Source organism: Nuphar pumila, chromosome 4 (genome assembly GCF_984573655.1).
Source record: "Nuphar pumila chromosome 4, dmNupPumi1.hap1.1, whole genome shotgun sequence".
Classification (NCBI taxonomy): domain Eukaryota; kingdom Viridiplantae; phylum Streptophyta; class Magnoliopsida; order Nymphaeales; family Nymphaeaceae; genus Nuphar; species Nuphar pumila.
This window is the reverse complement of record NC_143252.1, coordinates 139,790,547-139,802,061: the sequence shown is the minus strand read 5'-3', so window position 1 is coordinate 139,802,061 and position 11,515 is coordinate 139,790,547.

The window sequence follows — 11,515 nt, the reverse complement described above, 5'->3', positions numbered from 1 at the left end:
ATACGGGCCTTCGGATTATCCTTCGTTTTTCCTTTAATATTCATTACTGTATTGAACACATTATCAAACACATTTTTCTCTATATGCATCGCATCCAAATTATGTCGTATCAATAGGGTCGGCCAATACGGTAGTTCCCAAAAAATAGATTTTTTCGTCCAATTGTGATCCTTCCCAAATCCACGGAAGGGTGTAGGACTGCGGGCATCTGTTAATACATCTGGAAAGTATCGCAATCTTCTTAGAATCTCTATGCCGGACAATCTTGAGGATGGACCTTCCGTTTCAGTTGTGCCTGCTTTAAATGCATTCTTTTGACGTCGGAACAGATGATCGCTGGGTAGAAATCGACGATGGCACTCAAACCAGCAAGGCTTCCTTCCATGCCTCAATCTAAAAGCTTTGGAATCCTCCATGCAGTACGGACAAGCCAACCTTCCATGTGTGCTCCAACCAGATAACATACCATATGCAGGGAAGTCACTGATTGTCCATAGAACAACGACCTTCATGTTGAAATTTTGTTTTTTTTGGGCATCATACGTGGTAACACCGTCATCCCACAGTACTTTTAATTCATCAATCAATGGCCTTAGATATACATCAAGATTTTGGCCAGGTGAGGTCGGACCAGGGATCAACAGAGACAAGAAAAGATTTGGACGTTTCATACACAAGCTTGGTGGAAGGTTGTATGGAGTTACAAATACTGGCCAGCATGAGTATGGAGTTGATCTACCCCCAAATGGATTAAATCCATCTGTACATAGACCGAGTCTAACATTTCGCACTTCCATTGCGAAGTTCTGATGAGTACGATCAAAGTGCTTCCAAGCTTCAGCGTCAACAGGATGCGTGATCTTGTTTTCATCGTGTCGAACTTTATTTGCATGTCATCTCATGTGATTAGCTGTCCTTGAAGACATATACAATCGCTGCAATCTACGAGTGATAGGAAAGTAGCGGAGCGACTTGTATGAAACTTCCTTTGATCTCGTGCTACCATTGCCTCTTGTCTTTGGCTTGAACCGAGGATGCCCACATGACGGGCATGATATGTCGTTTTCCTGCTCTTTGAAATACAACATGCAGTGATTTAGACAAACATTAATCTTTTTGTAACCCATACCTAGAGCGTTGACCATAACTTTCGCACGATAGAAATTTTGTGGCAATTTCTCATCTTTAGGCAACATACTCTTCACAATCATGCACAAACGGTCAAAACATGATTGACTCAAATTATACTCGGACTTCAAATTCATTAGTTGAAGAACTGCAGACAAGATAGTGTGACTCTCACAACCGTTCCAAAGTGGCTCATCAGCATCTCTAAGTAAATCATAAAATCTACTAGCTGCATCGTTTGGTGATTCTTCATCTATGGCAGTTCTTACATCACTAGAACTCATAGCAGAACCCAGTTCTGTTCCTGCGGCATCAAATATCAAATTCGTATATGGATTATCGTGCACCACATTCACCCGTGCATCAAAATCGTTTCTAAATTCTTCTCCATGAAACGTCCAGTTTTGATAATCACTCACAAAACCCTTCCTGTATAGGTGATGTCTAACGCCATGAGGTTCTACAAATCGATTATTCTTACAAATCTTGCAGGGACACCTAATTCGACCTGTGGGATCTACTGTACTGACATTTGCCGTTGCAAATTCAATAAAACTGTCAACACCATCCATATATTCATGCGATAACTCATTGTCCACTATCCTACTGTACATCCATTCACGGTTTGTAGTCATTTTGTCGTATGATGTTGCGAATAGTATCCTAATCAGTTAAAAGAGAACCATCAGAATGCTATGATGAAGAAAATATCAAATTTATCATGCAATATATGATGTCATACAATCACAAGAATTATGATGCATGCATTGATAACTTAATATTTTCATGTGCAAACTATTCATGACACGATACATTCATTTGAAGCAGGCTTTCAGTATACAATTTCACATGGTAGACATAATCAAATTGAAAGTAACTACATATAAGCATGGATACAATCACATCAAACATTGCAATACATCGAAATAATTCATATCAAACAAATCTCAAATATGTACCTGCAGCAAACACACTTCAATATCCCACTAACTACTACCATGCCTAGCATGGACTCCGTACTTCAAAAATAAGAACACTTCCATATTCATACATTAAAATCATGCTCAGCATGATCTCCGAACTCCAACAAAGCAGTCCTAGATATCAACAACTAAGTGAGTGTGTGAACAATAAAGTGTTACATTCAATAAATTAAATAACATGTGATGCGCTTGCATCACTTACTCACCACGGGTATTTACCCGATTTGCATTGTTTTTGTCACTTACTTACCACGGGTGGCGGGGCACAAGCGAGTTCCGTTGAGAAATCTGCACAAAAAAATGATGTTTTAAAATGAAGTCACCATGAAAAAAAACCCTTTCAAACTTAGGACAATAGGATTCTACCAACTCATCCTTGGGCGGATATGGATCCACGAATATCATATTTGTAGGAATTATGACTAAATTTGCTAATGGGCAGCGCCGTTTGAAAAATGAGGTGTGGAGGGGCCCCACTGAGCATTCAACGGGGCTCAGCTCTTGTGGAAGATTAGTTGAGGTGGCTCTGGCGATTGGAGGCACATGTAGGTGACTCTGATGAGGCTCCGACGGACATGGGAGAGGCTCAGAAGGCTGTGGATGGAGATGTGTGAGGGTTGAACTCAAGCGCAACGAAGGAGAGGGTGCAATGGGAAAGGGCTTTTCCTTGCCGGGGTCGACCCCCTCACGGGGTCGAGCGCCTGCCGGGGTCGACCCCCTGCCGGACATGACAAGGGGTTGACCCCCTGCCGGACAAGGCAGGGGGTTGACCCCCGGCCGGACACGGCAGGCGGTCGACCCCCTACCGGGGTCGACCCCCTGCCGGGGTTGACCCTGGCCGGACATGGCAGGGGGTCGACCCCCTGCCGGACATCAAAAGGGGTTGACCCCCTGCCGGGGTTGACCCCCGGCCGGACATGGCGGGGGGTCGACCCCCCCTCCCCCCGGCCGGACACGGTAGGGGGTCGACCCCCTACCAGGGTTGACCCCCGGCCGAACACGGCAGGGGGTCGACCCCCTACCGGGGTCGACCGCCTGGCGGAGTCGACCCCCTGCCGGAAAACGCAGGGGGTCGACCCCCAATCCATTTAACGGTGGGGGCCCGGAAATACCTGCGGTTGCTCCGGGCGGCGGCGGCGGCAGCGGAAGGTTGACGGAGATCGACTTCCGACGAACGGTGGGGGCCGGCAGAGAGGTCGACGGGATGGATAGGGCGGCCGAAGGAAGAGGGCGGCAGGAGGGAGAGGGCGGCGGGCGGGAGCAGCGAAAGGAGAAAGGAAAAAGAGGGCTGGGATTAGGGGTAATGCGACATTTCGCGACGGCTTAGCGACGGATTAATTCCGTCGCTAAGCCATCGTAATTCAAAAAATGAAAAAGGCGACAGAAAATATTCCGTCGCCTAGGCCATCGCTCTTTTGCGACGGAATTTTAGCCGTCGCAATTCCGTCGCTAACTTCCGTATTTATTGCGACAAAATATTCTCTCGCACAATTCGTCGCTACGTAGCGACGGATTTTGCGAGGGAATATAATCTGTCGTTAGTTTCGTAAAATTTTTCAAATATAGCGACGGATTCATTTCTCTCGTTAATCCGTCTTTAAGTAGCGACGATATAACTCCGTCGCTAAATTCCGTCGCTAATCAACTATTTTTTTGTAGTGTTGAGCTGAGTTAAATTGTAAATGAGCCGAGCTTGAACAAGGTGGGCTCGGCTCGTTTACCAGCGCTGCGTGGGCCCTATCCAGTTTTTGGTATAGCCAGCTCCACTTGGAGTCCAAGAACTGATCAATGGGATTAACCATAATTTACAAGATGATGCCAAAAGTTAGACCTTTAGTACTGTTGATTCGCGGAACCCTTAGCACTATGGGTGTAAATGTATCAGACGTGGGCAGATTATTATCCAAATCTAATATTATACAACAATTAAGCTTGATTTCTTATCTAGATTAAATCAGATGCAGTAGAGTTGAATCGAAGTCGCAATTTTAATTGATAATAGTTGATGCGGAGAAAGATGGGAAAACAGGTTTTTCTCACGTAAAAAGTGCAAAAATGAACAGATTTGACCTGGATCCAAACACCGATCCCCTAGGTTGTCTGACTGAACCCTATCCATTTGCATCTCTACTTACCATATTCAATTGGATACGATGTTAGAGGTACGTACTAGGCCTGGATATCCAACCCAAATGCTATCCATTTACCTTCTTATAAATTGGTAGGGATGAAGAAGGAAATAAGGAGTTACTTAATTGCTAAGGTATGCACTTTGGTCCCGGGCCCATAATATATTTGCACTGGGCCACAATTCAGTCATCACAAGTAGAGTATCTTTCTTTGTCGTGTGTAGCTATGAGTACTCTTTTTCTCTTTTGAGAGATCCGTTTATCGGACCAAGTACCTTGCAAGATATTCCACCCATTTATGGGAGGGGGCGTGCGAGGGAGGAATTGAGATTACGTGCAATGTGACTGTACATTTTAAGTATGCTGCTGCACTTGATCTACCGCAAAATGTTGTGGGACCCACACCTGACAGTTTGTATTTCAAAGATAAAAAGAGGACCAAGAAAGGCCGTACATTAAAAGTGTGCCGTCACATTTCACCCAAAGGAGAGGGATGTGTGGCATCCCTTCACTAAAGCTGAGTACTCTGCTTTCCTCTTTGTTTTTTTAAGCCTTCCTCATGTTGTGACATGACTGTCCTTGTTTGGGAAACTTTATGTACCATGATAAGGGATCCCATCATTTGAAATAGGATGGATTTAATCTTAACCATCCAATCAATGGAAATGATGGGATCTGTGCGTGATTGGATGGTTAGGATTAAATGTATGATAGATCACATCCTATTTCAAATGATGGGATCCTCTAAGGGAAACTGCTTGGAAGCAGGCTTCTGTACCACCACAGTTCAAAACCCACGGGAGCATCCTCTGTCCCAAAATCAATGCTACAGTACAGCGCAAGGGTTTTACCAAGTAGAGGTCTGCTAACTAGGGGTGCAAACGGGTCGGATTCATGCTGGATCCTATCATATCCGAATCTGAATTTGAAATGCAAACAGTAGTTTCGAATCTGGATCCCAATCAGATCAGATGAGGTTAGATTGAATATGAATATGAAATTTATGTGGTAATACTGGATCCCGGGGGAAAATATGTAAAAAATGTGTTGGGGTCCGATTTTGATTCGGATCAACTCCATATCCGACTTACAATGCTGATCCGAATCTGACCCAAATTCGAAAGGGGAGCTTTTCCCTGGACCTAGCTTAAACGAAAAAAAAAGGTCGCTTGTCTGCAAAACCTGTAGGCGATTTAATCATAAGCTAAAAAGTGTTTGGATACACTTGAAGTCAAGAACTATACGTTCTTTTCTTAACCAAACATCTATAAGTTGATTTATGTTCCTACTTATCCAAAAATGTTCAAGCAAACTTTTCATTGTGGAGAGTGTTGCACCAGGCAGCAGTTCGAGACTTCGAGTCATGAATTTTGGCATTCGAAATGCTGCACCAAGCATAACCAAGTTCCCGAACATGACCGCAGTTTCTACCGTTAGATGACACCAAAATCATGAATTTCAACATTTCTACAGCTAGGAGATTCAAGTTTCATGAACTTGTTCGTGTCATTAAGATGCCACCCAATCACGATTCCTTTTCCAATGTATATAGTGTCAAAGAGAATTTAACCTGGACCATATCACAAATATATACAATTTTTTTGGAAATATCGTGATTTTATGGTGATATTTAAAATAAACAATTAAAACCCTTAAAATACCTTGTAATTTTTAAATATCATGACTTTATTGCTATATTTTTGCCATAGTAAATTAGTAACGCTTTTTAAACAACATATATTTGCTATAGTTGTTTAGACATATAATACATCAGAACATTTTCTTTTTACATTTTTTTCAATTTTTTGTGAATCTAACCTTACAGATGTGATCTACAAAATTTGTTTAGTGGAAACATGTTTTAGAGCATCTTTTAACATGCAAGCAAGTTCTTTAAGGGTTGCCCCGAGGGGGTTGGCGTAATGGAAGGCTCAATTCCCATGGACGTCATCTCTCTGCGTAAGTCAATGCATGGCATAGGCCCTTGGGGCAGGGGATGACTGTAGGTATGTCTGGCTGAGCCAGCGTGACCAGGTCTTCGTGTCTGTCAGGTGCGGTTTCTTTGGATTATAAATAATAATAAAAAAGATTCTTTAAGGGCTTGAAAAATCAACAGCCGATAATGTACTGAAATATCATATTTTTTTGTCAAAAAATGTGATTCAAGGTGCTATCCCTAGCATACAAGCCATGTCGAATTAGTCAGATTGAGTGAATAAAACTTGCATGTATGATTCTCTCTCTCTCTCTCTCTCTCTCTCTATATATATATATATATATATATATATATAGGGGTGGCAATCGTGTCGGGTTGGCGGGTCGACCCGACGGGTTGGCGTACCTCAACCCGAACCCGACCCATTTATTAAACGGGTCGGCTGTGGCAAACACGAACCCGACCCGTTTAATAAACGGGTAACCCGACACAACCCGCCAACCCATTTAATAAATGGGTTGGGTCGGGTAAACGGGTTCTCAGGTTTGTGGGTCAGGTTGGCGGGTCGGGTTGGCGGGTTGGCAGACGGGTTGGCGGGTTGACCCACCCGCCTAACCCATTTATTAAACGGGTCAGCCGGGTTGGCGGGTTGGCATACCCCCAACCCGAACCCGACCTGTTTAATAAACGGGTTACGCGGGTCGACCCGTTTATTAAACGGGTTGGCTTAAGCCCAACCCGAACCCGCCTAAGAGGCGGGTTGGCGGGTCGTGTCAGGTTTTGCCACCCCTATATATATATATATATATATATGCTTGTTCTGCCCACTTTCTTGTTCGGTCACCTCATAATCACATTTTTTTGGTTTTTTTTTCACATCTAACACCATAGATGTGATCTATAAGTTTTGTTTAGTGAGAACCAGCTTTTGGATCACCGGAATATGACCTGTATACAGGTTTTTTTGGTGATCCAAAATCAATGGCTATGAAGGTATCAGCTTTTTCTGACTCATCAAAATATATTTGTTATCAAGAAAACATCATCCAAGAGTCTATTCTCACTAAATTGAGCATGCTAAACGCGTCTAACGGTTCAGATCTATCATAAAATACTTCAAAACTATGAGGTAGAATGAAAAATTGGCTCTATATATATATATTTTTAAAATCTTCTATTTTTATAAATTTTAATTATATTTCTGTACTTTTAAATTATATATGTTGATTTCTTTTATAATTTTTGTTTCTATTTTTGTATAGTTTATTATATTTTAAATTATATATTCTGATAATTTTCAAGACTTTAAGAAAAAAAAAGTTTTAATTTATTGCGAGATATTTTTCTTACCAAAAAAAAATCCCAAATAACAAGATGTGTGACATTGGCCGGCACTCAATTGCTTGCGAAAGAGGCAAGTTCCGATAAAAAAAAAACCGACTTGAAATGAAGGGAAAGGTGAAAAGATTCCCAGGGTTCTGAAAAGTAACTCCAATGGGGAAGGGATTCTCTTAACATGAGAAAAAGCACAGGGGATGTTCGAAAAAGCAACACGGCAGGTTCATATTCCAAGCTTTCCGTACATGCCGTTGGGGCGAACACACGGCAATGATGATTGGCCTGGGACTTAACAGTAACCACTTCTTTACATGAAAATTACGATATTGCCATGTCATGTGCTTCGGTGCACGCGGTGTAATATGACTGAAAACCTGTTACATTAAAAACAGTTTTATCAGAATGCCAGGGTTAACCTTTTTTTTTTTTGTATTTACATGAAGAATTAGGTTCAGAGACCTAGCTGTGCTGGTTCTGACTGCCGTACTTACCGTCACCAGACTCACCACGCTTGGAATTGCACAATAAGTGACGCCTATGGGATTTGAACCTAGACCACCTGTCAAGCAGCATAGGTCTCACGCCACTATATATGCCAAACCCCTTTGAAGTTTGCCATGTCTGACCTTACATAGGACTGCTAAACAAGATCAACTAACCGAGCAAGGGCTGTTCATGCTCAGCTTGTCTACTAACCGAGCAAGGGCTGTTCATGCTCAGCTTGTCTACGGTTAGGAGATGTTCAGACTGCGCTTATTTGGGTTGTGTGAACCGAACTGAGCTCGAATTGACTCGTTCATTTATTTATTTATTTATTTATTTAATCAGGGTGTCAATAGTGTGGTTATAGGTATATATATTCATCCAACCAGTTGATCTTCCATGGACACTAGCTCACCATGAGTGAAAGTGGAACAAACACCCAGCCCAGACCAAAGGGAGGGAGAAGTCCCTTTTGTATTGTTTTTCGATAATGGTAACATGAGGTACAAACACTTATTATTATTATTAAGAAATTTTTTAAATACATATCAAGCTTTTGGCTCTAATTCATATGTCCAACAAAGTTTTGGAGGTTTTCAATTAGGCACCAAAGGTTTCTCACTGTTAATCAAATGCCCTCATTTCTAAACTGCCTGTTAGCTTGCCCTTGAGTTAGCACTAACTACTGTTTTAAAGTTACTATTTTGTCCTTGCAGAAATTGAACTGTACGTCTGGTTTTTTTTTATGATTATGCTAACTCAATCCAACTTAAAAAAAAAGGTATTTGGTTACTGAATCCGACTAATAGTAAGCATTTTTATTTTTACCATTGGATTTGGTTTATAGTTTAGGTAGTTATATTTTCTTATGCACTTTTTTCAAGCATCTTATTTTAAATGTATACTGAATTTTATGTCTTCATTGATTTTTATTTTTGTGATAATCAAAATTTTATTTTAAACCTCATTTATCTATGGCTGGGCCGTTGCACCATCCTAACCTTAATGTGGATAAAATCAGTTTGGATATTAATTAGGTTTGGGTTGGTAAGAAAAACCCTGGCGTTAAGGGCAAAATAGTAACTTAAAATAATAATTAGTATTAACTCAAGGGCAAGGCAAGCTGACGGCAGTTTAGGAACGAGGGCCTGACAAACCTTTGGCGCTTAATTAAAAACATGGTGGACATATGAATTAGAGCCAAAAGTTTGGTGTGTATTTAAAAAAATTTCTTATTATTATTTTAGTTTTTGACTCTTGAATTATTCAATTATGACACGTGTACATGCTTAGCAAATTAACAGCATAGTCAGTGTGACAAATATCGCGAGATTTAAAATCTCGCGATAATATCGCGAGAAATTGTCTGAACGTTTAAAACGGCAATTTCTTGCGAGATTTACAAGATATCGTGAGATTTATAAAAAAATATAAATACCGCAATTTAAATGTGATATTTTACGTTTTAAACGGTTATTTATCACAAAAAAAACATGTATTTTTATTTTTAAATATTTTTCTTAATATTTTCTTATAAAAAATATTTTTATATTTTTTAATTAATTTTTTTATTGCCAAGATTTTGCCGAAAAAATGTGAGATTTATGGATTTTTTTCAATTTCTCACGAGTTTTTTAAAAATAAGAAATTGCCAATAAAAACGTTTGTCACTATGATCATAGTACGATTGTGCTTTTCATCGAAAGCCAATTCCTCTTATTTAACTAACATGACGTTTGTACCTCATGGCCATATGATAGAAACCGTAATTTGAATCCAACCAACAATTATTTGTGTTTCGGTTGGGTTGGATGCCAAACACAGACCCGAGCGTAAGGGTATCAACGGGTCAGGTTTGACCCAGACCTGACCCTATAGGGTCAGGGTTTGGTGATAAATAATAAGACCTGGGTCGGACCCTTCGGATAGGATTAATACATGAAGCCGGGTATGGTTTGTGAAATTTTATACCAGATCTGAGCTTGACCGGAGTTTCGATTAAGATGGTAATTTTTCAATGTAAAAATGATAAAAAAAATTACTTTACCGGGTCTGGATCATGTCATCCTTATAGGATCCAGGTATGGTTTCTCTTATGATAGGTCTGATTAGACCTGGGTCCGGACCCGCTATCATCATCTCAAATCTGGTTTGAGTCTTGTTCAACCTGGTCCGAACCAAACCCTACCGGTCATTTCACCCGAGATGTGAGAGTGAGGCCACACCCACCGACCCTATAAATAGATAGGGTGTTCGTTTCCTTCCTTACCTCAAGAGTTCGTTTAGTTTACTCTGGTTGCCTGTTGTTTGGGCTTAGCTTCTCCAGTAAGCAACCGATCCCTGGACATTTTTCGTATGACTTTCTCTCGTAGATAGTCTTTGAGTTTTTGATAGTTTGGTGCTTCTGCAACGTAACTCTTTCTCTTCTTTTTGTTGTTGTTGTTTTTCTTCGTATTTTAATTTTGCTTTGCTTTCAGAGAGAGATAAGTTCAGTTTCTTCGTCATCTTAATAGTGGTTTCTGAGCACTTGAGTTTCTTTTTAGATGTGATTTCGCATTTAGACTATGGTGTCGCAGCCCAGGAGCGGTTCACTATTCTTTTTTGTTAGGGGTGACTGTGGTTTGTCAACTGACATGACACGACCACAGTTCGAAACCCACGGGAGGGAGGCGTTCGAAACAGCCGAAAATTGCAAAACCCCTCATCCTAGATCAGACCCATTTGCATTCATAGTGCTGAGACTTGAACCATGCTTTTATCTTTCTTAGCAATAGTTACTCTCTCAAATTCTTTGCCTTGTCATATTTTAGTGTTGCAGAGCTTGAAGTAATTATTCATTTATTTCGCACTTAAAATGTTTATCCGGGTATATTTGGTGCACTTTACCGATCCTAGTCAGCAATATATTCATTTCCTATGGTAAATAAATTTTCTACGGTGCATTTGTTTCACACTGTTTTCATGCAAAAGATCCTTTTGGATTGAAAGTGGTGCTCTTTCTGGCCTAACATGGATCCCATCATTTGAAATAGGATGGGTTTCATGGTACATTCAATCCTAACCATCCAATCAATGGCTAGATGGCTCTGCTGGATGGCTAAGAATATTGAATATGTGATGGAGCTCATATATCCTTTTTCAAATGATGGGATCCGTGTTCTCACCTGGGTTGAAACAAACACCAAGCAGGAAAGAGTGAGTGGGGCCTCCTGCATTCATCCAAATCAGACCTGTGTGGTGACTCCATGGGAGCAAGGGTAAGCCCACAGGAGTTTACGCTGCTAAGACAGTGACCGTCCAGTGGTTTCTTAGTTTAAATATCAAAAAAAACAAAAAAACTCTCACCTCACCCCCCACAGGAAACCTTTCGGCAACTCGTTTATATAGCACAAAACAAACACACCCTTAGTAGGAATGCAAACAGTTAGAGTTGGGATCAGAAAATACATTGGGGAGTCATATATATCGGTTCGGATCTAGGACACCCAAAATTTGCAAAAAAAAAACTTCCTAAATCC